At 42.2% G+C, this 11,198-nt stretch overlaps 1 protein-coding gene across 2 annotated transcripts in view; it reads right to left on the bottom strand.

The window, feature by feature from the left end:
- The window catches only part of BDNF (brain derived neurotrophic factor), a 59,350-nt gene extending 57,116 nt beyond the window's left edge, over nt 1–2,234 (bottom strand). The window contains exon 1 of one of the 2 annotated variants that reach the window (XM_007497200.3): nt 1,935–2,234. The gene's annotated coding sequence lies outside the window, so the exon portion shown is untranslated. Of the gene's footprint in view, nt 1–337; nt 701–1,934 lie in introns of those variants that run through there. The other variant, XM_007497204.2, reaches the window with a different exon arrangement.
- Nucleotides 2,235–11,198: the final 8,964 nt, after the last annotated feature.

The following is an 11,198-nucleotide window of genomic DNA, read 5'->3' as shown; positions in this document are numbered from 1 at the left end:
GGAGTCCGGCTCTCGCTCCTCAACCCCTTCTAGAGTGCGCTCTCCAAGTGTCCTCTCCCGGGGTCGAAGTCCCAGCGTCCAGCTCCCCCACCCCTCCTTGGAATACATGTTTCGTTTGTCGGGAGACGGGAGATCCCAGAACTTACTCCGACGCTCCAATCCTTAGGGGAGGTCCAGAGAAGAGCAAGTCACCCCTTCCTCAACTGGGAGGCCCCTGAGCCCTGAGTTCGCGTCCCCCGACTCCTCAAGCAACTTTCCGGGGGGAACAGGGGCTGGTCCCCCACGGAACCCTGTCCTGCCCGCCCTGGCACGGTTCGACTCTGAGGCCCTCCCCTACCTTAAAGTCCACACAAAGCTGGTTGGGTCCCCTGCTTCGGAGAGTCACATCCTCCTCTTCCTCCTCCTCCTCCTCTTCCTTCTCCGCGCCCCGGAGCCCAGTCCGCGCCCCAGTTCCAGCCGCCGCCGGCACGACCAGCAGCAGCAGCAGCAGCTCAAGTGTCTCATCAAAGCTTCATGAGGGGGGTGGCGGGGGAGGAGGGCGGGAGATGGTGGGGGGGCGAGCCTGGCTCCTTCACCCCCCAGGATCCCGCGGCTGCCTCAGCGTGTGTATGTGTGCGCGCGTGCGTGTGTGCGCGTATGTGTGCGCGCGTGAACTTGTGTGTGTGTGTGTGTGTGTGTGTGTGTGTGTGTGTGTGTGTGTGTGTGTCTGTGAGTGAGTGTGAGTGAGAAAGAGAGGAGAGTGGGAAAGAAGGAAGGCGAGAGGGAGAGACAGACTAGCGCCTGCCTTCGGCTTTTTGTCCGTCAGAAATTATTTAGATCCCTCTTTGGTCTTCCATTGGTCAAACTAACCTCAGGAGTAGCAGCGCCAGAAACACCAGCGCTGGGCCGGAGGCTTAAAGGGAAAGCGCCGTCTTTTTCCCTCCCCAGGTTCAGCCCCAGCCCCAGCCCCGGCCCCGGCCCCAGCCCCAGCCCCAGCCCCCTGGTGAGTTTCAGGGCTAGTGTGATAGGCTTTTCCCACCCGAGGATATAGGCACCAAGCATCCCTTCCAAAGGTAGCAGGTCTGTCTCACTCAGATCTCCAGTCCCCCAAATATAGGGGTGGTGGGTCCCAGGCCGGGCCAATCTCCCTCACCCCCGCTGTGCCGCCACCACCACCACGACTTGTCACATTTGGCTGAAACGCAGAGACTGAGCGCTCTGGCTTTGCTCCCTGAGGCTGGGTAGCCCAAGGATGGGACCTGAGCCCCAGGCACTCCCGAACGGTAGGCAGTGGGGAGGGGGAAAGGGGTTTCAGGGCCAAGAAGAGTCCTCGCCCAGTCGACACTGGACGTGGGTAGTCCACAACTACGCCTCGTCTTCCTTGTTTATCCCTAATTCTGCAGCGCGCTGGGGGTGAGGATGTGTGGAGAGAAGGGGCGCAAAGGAGGTAGAGAAAAGCCAGGGAAGGAGGAGAAGGGGAGCTGGAACGTCCACAGCTCCACAGACTTATGCGACCCCCCAATTTTCAACTTTGCTTCTCCTGCCTGGGGCAGGCAAGCTGTGTTCGCAGAGTCCCAGGGGAGGGAGTCCGTCGAATCTCCTAAGAAAACTGTCCCCTCTCCAACCCCTACAGCCTTGCTCCCTGGCAGAAGGACCACTGGGGACCTCCCCGTGGGACGTCCACAATCACGTCTCCCAAAGGGTGGCTAAAAGTAGTTTACTCGTTGTCTTAAACACCCGCCCGCTTAAATATAGTGCGCTTGCTGACCTCTCCATCGTTTGCCTAATAGGAATTCAATCAAGATAATAACAGCATTTTTTATTAATGAATGCCCCGGATAACGTTACGCTAAGTTACTTTCTGGAGCCACGCAGCAGCCGGAGGCGTGACGGGCTCGGTCCTAAATCCACACGCTGCGGAGCCCTCACGGAAGAAGGAAAGGAAAGCAACCCACCTTCTCAGTCACTACTTGTGAAAGTCAACATCGAGACAGCCACGCCTGGGGAGGGGGGAAACTCAGCCCGAAACTCCCAATTATCACTCCCTCCGGTTCCCCTCCGTCCAGATCGGTCTTTGGTGCCTGCCTGTGCTCCTTCTGTTCTTCAGCAAATTGATTAAATTATTGATAGTGGAAATTGAATGGTCCAGGTAATAATGACATCCCCTGATTGAGTGGCTCCATTTGATCTTGGTCGAGGCAGAGAGATTTCATGCTAGCTCACTAGGGTTAGCGAGAGAGCTGGAGCAGACCTCTCAGGCTCTGAATGGGAATGTGGGTGGGAATCCACGAGAGGGCTTCTCAATTGCCTTGACGTGCAATGTCATATGATACCTCCGCTGCCTCTAAATAGACACTCTCCTGCACGAATTACCAGAATCCAAATTCAGTGCATTGGGAAGGATGCATCTTTTATTAAAAAGAGTTCCGTTCCAGAGCATTGCATGCTTTTGCAGAAGCTCATTTCTCCCCGCCGTGCTACCAAACATGCATCAGGACAGCCCTTTAGAAAATCCACGGCAGGAGAAAAGGAGAATTCCTCTGGAATCTCGCTTTTAGCCAGCTAGTTTGGGGGAGCTTGTGTGACCCCCTTACACCGAGAAAGCCATCATTTGCCGAGGTCAAAAGGAACCTAAGATGTATAGATGTGCTTTCAATTAAATCAACAAACATTTTCTGAATAGCTACAACAGCCTAGGCACTATTTTAGGCTCCGGCGATTCGCTGATGAAAGGAACAAACAAACAACAAAACAATCTCTCCCCCTCCCCTCCCCTTCCCTCACTCAAGGAGCTTACCTTTGTCCCTTTGAAAGAGTTAAAATCCTTTTGGCTGGCTTTTTAAGCCAGATCACTGGAGCCACCAAAAAGGCTCGCAGGCTACTGTGTCCAGAGGATTATCTTCAATCAACCATTTGACATAGTTTTTTAAACCCCCTACCTTGGATTCTCCTTAAAGGTGATCCTGCTCCCAATAGTTATAAAAACAACCTGGCAGCAGCACGGGGTGCTAGCTAGCTCTTCAGGGAGTTAGTTAAAGAATAGTGTTCTAGTAATTTTCTCAGGCTAGCCAACTTCAAACTGGTTAATGGTCAGGGAAGGGAAGAGCTCCCCAATGGACTCACTCCAAACCAAGAATCAATACAAAGTCTTCAGCATTCCACTGAGGAAGCCAAGAGGAAGGTGGACTCTCTCTACCAGAGGTCAATGAGCCTGCTCTCCTAGCTATTTTGTTCTTTGGGTGTGTGATAGAGAACTCCATATGCTCTGGTGGTTAAGCTAGATCGAATGTGTAATTATTCAAATATATGCACAGCCCCTTAGAGTAAGTACGGCACATTTAGCTTGGTACCCATGTCAAAATGACTGATCACACAGCCAATACAAACAAACCAGGGCACCTACGGGGAAGTTGATGTGGGCAATTAGACTATATCTTAAAGATGCCTGCTAGCCAGAGTCCTATAGGCCAGTAGCAACCAACCTGACCTGTCTATTCTGAGCACTCCTGGCATGGACTCTTGGTGGAGAATTTTAAATGCTATAGATCCCAGAAGTGATTTCATTGGCCATAGTCATAGGATTTATACTCTATAAGATTTTACAAGCCAATTTCATTTTGTGGGGGGATCAGAGATGTAGAAATTCTGCCCCAGTACTTAATTCGTAAAAATAATTTATCCTTCCTCTAATGCCAGCTCCAAAAAATGCTTATAAATGAAGCCCAGTAATGATGGTTAAGTCCAAATATCTGGCCTTAGAAATGGGAGGTCCTCCTCCAATTTCCTACCTGTGGACCCTGGCCAATTCACATGCCCCAGTTGCCTACCCCTTAATACTTAGTATCAATTCTAATAGAGAAGGCAAGGGTTTAAAAAAAAAAAGAAATCTGTGGGGCAGATACTAGAGATAATTATCTACACCATTTTACAGAGGGGGAAACTAAGACAGATAAATTAAGTAACTTGCTGAAGGTCATAAAGCTAGTAAGTTTCAAAGGAGATATTTTGAACTAAGGTCTTCCTGATTACCTGGGCAGCTAGCCCTGAAGTCAAGAAGACTCATGTTCCTAGGTTCCAGTCTGGTCTCAGACACTTATTAGCATGTGATCCTAGATAAATCACATAACTCTGTTTACCTCAGTTTCCTCATCTGTAAAATAAGCTGGAGAAGGAAATGACAACCTATTCCAGTATCTTTGCCAAGAAAACCTTAAATGGGTTTGTGAAGAATTGGATCCAACTGGAAATGACTGAATAACACAACTTCCTAATTACAGGTCAAGTACCAGAACCGATTGCTTATACCGCCTTTCATATAAAGTAGGTGAATGTGGTCCAGTTAAAAAGCTCACCAGAGATTCTCAAATTCTTTTCATTAGAAATTAGATCATCTGCTCAAATCACCTCACATAGATCAGTATCTTTGCTTTGGAAATGCCATGTTCACTTCCTAAGCCTGTCATGGTGACTGGAACCAATTCTCTTTCCATCCCTAGCCTGACCTCATGGGAATCATTTTGTATCTGTAATGTCCAGTATATACTGTGGTTTTACAGAGGGTGGGGCAGAGACATACTTGCAATGAAACTACCAGGAATGGTATGAATATTTAACAAACGGATGGGAAACGAACTTCCAATTCAAGTGAATATTATTCTGGGTCAGAAAGTGTCCCTTTGGAAATCCCTGACACTTTCTTGGGGTCCTGATCAGAGCATATCAAGTCCATAAAAGTAGTTTACTTTGAAATATTTACCCCCTGCTTATTTTCTCTTAATAGCAAATATAAATTATATAAGAACGCGGGACTACAAAGTTGTTGGATTTTAGTAGTCAACTGAACCAATATTCTTCTTAAAACATGAATTCCCTACATAGTATCTTATAGAAATTATAGTACATAGTATCTTATAGATCTTATAGTACATCGTATCTTACAGATCTTATAGTATCTTATAGAAATTTTAAAAAACTCTCTTTGATTACCTTTAGTAATGGGGAGCTCATAACTACCTCATGAGAAAGTCCTTTCCATTTTGGGATACCACAGATTATTAGAAAGCTCTACCTCATAAAGATCTCAAATTTGCTTCCTGCTATGGTGTTGTCCATGACCTGGCAGTCATTGAGTACACTGGGACCATCTTCCCTCCTTGGAACTCTTTTTATGTGTCTAGCCCCTGTAATTCTCTCCATGTAGGGAGAATTTCTGGTGTGGAATTTCTCTACACTGATGCATATCAGGAACTGGCAAAATTAGAAACTGTCTGGGGGCACTGAGAGCTTGCGTGATTTGCTCAAGGTCACCTAGTATATATCAGTAAAAAGAATTGAATATAGGCCTTATGACTCCAAGGCCAGCTCCTCTATCCCTTGAACCATGCTGGCATCTCTTGTACACCAGCCTTCCTCTTAATATATTCCAAGACTGCTTGTGGGTAGATAAAATTTTAAAGTCTATATCTCAGTCTTCCCACAGATTTTTGAATAAATATTTTCCCTTCCCTTTTCATTTTATCTTGGTGGTATCTATGAATTATATGTAAAGATCAAGCTTCTGACTGTCTTTTTAACTATGACCATAAATGATGCCAAAAAAAAGCATAAATTTCTGGGTCTGCCTCTTCCAGGACTAGACATACATGCCTGATGATGAAAGCAAAGACTTAAGAGTTATATTCTACAGTTTGTGGTCTCAGCATTTCCCCCCTAAGTCAAATGAGGGAAAGTCACACTTTAGTACACTAAAACAGACCAGCTCTGAGGGAAGGGGAGTTGATTCAGAATCATATATCAAAATCTTGTGGGTTAAGAAAACAGCAACAACATCTTAGCTTGTGGTTGAATCTTAATATTTGATGCTGAATGTTCTTAACCTGATGTTTCAGAAGAGCTAAAGTCAAGAAGAAACATTTTGGATTCTCATTTCTACTTGTCAGGAAATATAAATGAATCTACATTACACAAGTGGGAATAGTGGCAGGAGGCACCAATCTGACACCAACATATTTTTTTCTATTAATAATTTTAATTGGCTGAGGTCAGTCCCACTCTCACTACAAGCATTTGATGTTTAATTATGTTTATTCAAGTCGCCTAGTTACTTCTGCTCACGATCTCCCTTGTAGAAAACGAAAAAAAAAAGTTGTCCGGAATCAAATGGACTTGACTTCCAAAGATGCTACAAAGCTGAGTAATTAGTATGGAAGAAGGAATGAGTAAACAGAAACATTCTCACCCTAGTTAAGGTCTTTTCAAACTCTAGATTTGAACTATCCCAAGTTAAAGTGTGTCATATATCTATATCTATATCTATATCTATATATATGTATATGTATAGTTATCTATCTAGACACACACACACATACACACATATATCAGGGTTAGGGAGCAGACAAGTGAAACCTACTAATATCATCCAAGAAATGGAATGGGGGAGAATTACCCATCTTTGCTAAGTTATATCATTGGTTCTCAAGCATTTTGGCCTCAGGACCTCTCCTCACTCTTAAAATCATTGAGGTATCACCCAAAGAGCTTTTGTTTATGTGGGTTATGTCACTGATATCTTAGATATCTATCTTAGAAATTATAATATCTTCATGTTATTATAAAGATAGATGACTTTGTAGATTGCCATAAAAAAGATCCCTGGCTAACTCTGAGAACTGTGGCTTTAGTTTATAGGGTCATAGATCTAAAAGTAGAAGGAGTCTTCAAGGTAGCCATCTACTATGACCTTCATTTTACAGATGAGGAAACTAGGCTCAGGATGGTTATCTGACTTGCCCAAGGATACATAGCTAGCAAATGGCAGATCTTAGATTGAATTTTCATTATATGACTCCAAATTCAGCACATTTTTATTATATTATGATGCCTGAAATCTAGAAACTCCCACTGATTTGGTGTATCAGCTATCTCCCCACCGTTATTGCAACTGATTCTTTTTACTCTTTAATTGCAACTATAACTTGCTAGATAGTACTGACGGCCATCTGGGTTGGGGGACAGACTTAAGGTGGAACTAGTTCAAGATGTCCAAAAAAGAAAGCCAAAATAATGTCAACCCTTGGGAATCATATCACTCCAATCACAGGTTTTAAAACTGAATGGAACCTTGGAGATTATCTAGCCTAATCTCATTCTGCAAGTAAAGAGATTTTCCCCTAGTGACTTTGTTAAAAGTTATACAAGTCAGTATAAACTAGTTATACATAGCTAATAAGTGGCAGAGCCAAAATTTAATGCCTTAAAGATCTGAGAACTAGGAGGATCTCACTCCATCAGGTATTGTCCCGACTCTTTGTTGAGACTAAGTATTCCTCTGTTTAGCATCCAATCTCATTCAGTAACCTCTGAGATTTTTATGTAGTTTAATTGTTTTTTAAATTATTTTTTGACCTTATATTCTTAGTAAAAAGGTCATTTGTGTGAGTTTCTATAGCAAAAGAAAATTGTTTTATTTCTTGGTATTCTTTCTATACAATCTGATTCAAGAAATGAAAGTCTGGGACGTGAAAGGGATGGGGGGAAGATCCCATGCTCCAGGTGACCAGTAGGTGGCCCTGGCCAAAGGGAACCAGCAGTTCTAAACTAGAGAAAGGCTGCCAAGATAATGAGCTACAGCTCTGGGAGTGGAAAATTGTAGCATTGATGATTCCTTCTTTCTGCCATAAGAACTTATTTTCTCATACTCCTTAAAGGTTTACAGAGTACTTTCTTCACAACTTCTCTGTCAGGAGGGCAGCTATAATTATCTTCATTTTACAGATTTTCAAAGAATAATAGATATTGACTGAAAGTGGCACAAATGTATGTTAAGTATAAGAACTCCTCTTTCCTGGGCATCCAAACTCATTCAAAAACCTTTGGGATTCATCCCTTTTGGACTTTTACAGCTTTCTTTTGTCCACCCAGTACCAGAGCTCAGTGGTTTTCTAGTCTAACTCCACTTGCCATCTTACAAATGAATAAACTAAAGCCCAGGAATCCCAAGTGAGGTCTTAGATGTAATTGTCAGAGGCAGGATTGACCCCAGGTTTTCTAATTCTAAAGCCAAGACTCTATTCATGGTATCCTTTTTCACAGCAACGCAAGGAAGTTAAGTGACTTGGCCAGGGTCACTTTGATAGTAACTAATGGATCCAGCACTCAAAACCAGGCATTCCCACCTAATTATCTTTTTTTTTAAATTTAATTACTCCCTAAGTATTGGTTCCAAGGCAGAAAAGTGGTAAAAATAGCTGGCACCCAATTGTCTTTTAAGAAAAACAAAGAGGGCTTAGCCAGATTGCTCAATAGTCCCAGGTCAAGAGATGGGAGGTCTTGGGTTCAAATCTAACCTCAGATATTTCCTAGCTGTGTGACCATAGGTGAGTCACTTAACTCCAATTGCCTATTCCTTATCACTCTTCCTTGGAACTTCCTTGGAATACTTAATTTTGGTTCAAAGACAGGAGGTAAGGTTTATTTTTTTTTTAGAAAGACAAAGAACATTTAAAAAGAATAAAACAAGACTGATGGCCTTGAAGAGAATATCAAGATATGGTATCTAGGTCATCTCCCTATTATTGGGTCTACTATATTGGATCAAAGAAGGGACCTTTATTAGGAGCCCATTCTAGAATTGATTAACTACATTAAATAAATATGTATATACAATTATATATATTTATACAATATACCCATAAGTATATATATATATACATATATATATAAAACTGACATTTTTCTTGCTTATTTTATCTTGTTCTAATAATATTGAATAACTGACTATTGACTTCCTTCTATATTTAAGGGCCACTATGAAGTCACTTCTCAGTTGTCTCAGTGCCAAAGATCAGATTCCACAACCTTTGTCCATAACATCCAACTTCTAACCCATTAATCATTTCCATGGCTGTCTCCTGAACCAGCTCCAAGTTCTCCATAGTCTTCTGAAAATCTTGAGCCAAGAAGAGGATGTGTATGAAATCATTCAATACTAAGGCAGTTTAAAGAATTGGGAATGATCTAAATGCAACTGTGAGAAAAGTCAAAAGAGATTGATATGTCCAGGACCATGACAACTATTCTTCCACCTAAGAACTTGAAATCTCTAATTGGGAAAGTTGGAAGGAAAACTAGAAGCAACTCTTTAAAAAGACAGTGAAAGGTAAGCATAAGGTTCTTGATAAAAAGTTAGAAGGCTATAACCTGGTAGAAGAATACCAGAATGCCAGACTTGGTGTTAGATTTATGTTTTGGGATCCATTAGTTCTGTAACACTAAGAAAGGCATTTCTCTTCTATAATTCTTAGATTCCTCATCTATAGAATGATCCAATTGGTTTCAATGACCTCTAATATTCCTTCTAATGCCCCCATTGTGAGATTTCAAATAATAATCTATTTTCATGACATCAGATAAAGCCTTGGTAATTTGAAGCTTTTTTCAATGAGATGTTATAAAAAGAAAAGTGACTATGATCCTTCCATGGATTTGTGTGGGCTCCCATGTGGACATTCCCTCTAGCTATATAGTACACAACAAGTCCCATGAAATTCTTGTTTTTATTTCCCCCCTAATGTTCTACTGGAGTCTATCCAACATACAAGGAATCTGTCCCATCCTCCTACTTCCCTTTTTGAGTATCCTTCTTGGAAGCCTTCAAGAGATTCTGAATTCAAAAGATCAATCTCCAAAGGAGATTCGCTTGTAGGTACCTTCCAAGGTCCTTGTCAATGCTGAACATCATGGATAAGAAATATAAATATGGCTAGAAGTTTAAGGAGGAGATCATATTGGCCTGGGTGGACAAGGCCAATGCAGTATTGTCAAAGGATTGGTGGTAGTTGGAGCATGGTTGGGAAACCCTAGGGGCAGAAATTAAAAAAGATCTTTTTCATGAAACATGTTGTAGGGGGACCATATGAAATATAGCTAGAAGGGAGCTCAGAGGTCATCTAGTTCTCTTTTCATTTGACAGATGAGGAAACTGAGGCACAGAGACCTCATCGAATCATAGCCTTTCAGATAGAAGGGACTTCAAAGGTCATTTCATCCAAACTTATACTTTATAGATAAAGAAACTGAGCCTCAGCAGAATTAAGTGTCTTACTCAGAGTCATACAGGTATTATGGGGCACAGTTGGGATTTAGGCATAGGTAAGTTCTTTAGTTAAAACTGTGTTCTTTTCCTTGCCTCTTACTGCCTTCTCTCTTCCTCACACACCCCAAGGAGCCCCCTTATTTTGGCTGCTCTGGAAATAGCTCTGACGACAGAGAAGAGGCCTAAGGCTGGGCTTTCCCTTTTGGAATTCAGATGTTGTTGCTGTGACATTAATTAAATACAGTTCTAGAAACCAAAGGCAGACCACAGTCAGCCCTCCACAGTTCAGTGCCCATGATTTGTGTGGCCAGCAAGACTTGCCTGAGTTAGGTGAACTGAGATCTAACCCTTTTCTTAAAAAACAAATTAAACAGAATGACTACGGTTTAAAAATTATTATTAATAGATGGGTTAGGACATAAGTATGTTTCCCGTAAGGCACTCTGACCAGTGAACTGAATAGCTTATTTTTCACTGAAACTTTAAAGGAACAATTCCTATTGCTGATATCCAAACTAAGTTTGGAATCTCTATTTTTTTATATTTACAATAACAGGCGACACTAATTTAGCAGTTTACAATGACGAAATACTGCATGCTGATTGTCTCATTTGGTCCTCATATTAAACTTGTAGTCTAGGTGTTATGAGACCTTATTTTATGGATGAGTAAACTGAGGATCTGACTGATTAAGCCACTTTCCCGGGGTCACTGAACAAGCAAATAGCAGAACTTAACTGGAATCCAGGTCTTTTGACTCCAAACTCTGTGTCCTTTTTACTATAACACAGCTGTCTCTTATTAGTCTTCTTGTAATGAATGCTGAATTAAGCCATCAGCTTCACATGGTAAGCATTATTTTCCAGAAACATTATTTTAAAGCCAAATTCTGGGACTTTTTAGGACTCATAGGACTTTAGAACTGAAAGAAAACTTAGAACTCACATAATTCACAGCACCTGCCCACATTAACAGAAGAGGAAACCAAGGCTAAGAAGTTACATATTTTGCTTGAGGTCATACAGGTAGGAAGTCGTTAGTACAGACAAGTGTGAATCCAGATCTCTGTCTTCAAGTTGAAGCTAAAATTCTCATTACACTTACATGGGAGTCCATTTCAAATAAA

This window comes from Monodelphis domestica, chromosome 6, assembly GCF_027887165.1.
Source record: "Monodelphis domestica isolate mMonDom1 chromosome 6, mMonDom1.pri, whole genome shotgun sequence".
NCBI classification, from domain to species: Eukaryota; Metazoa; Chordata; class Mammalia; order Didelphimorphia; family Didelphidae; genus Monodelphis; species Monodelphis domestica.
Note: the sequence above shows the minus strand (reverse complement) of the source record. Positions and strands in the feature narration are given on the sequence as shown.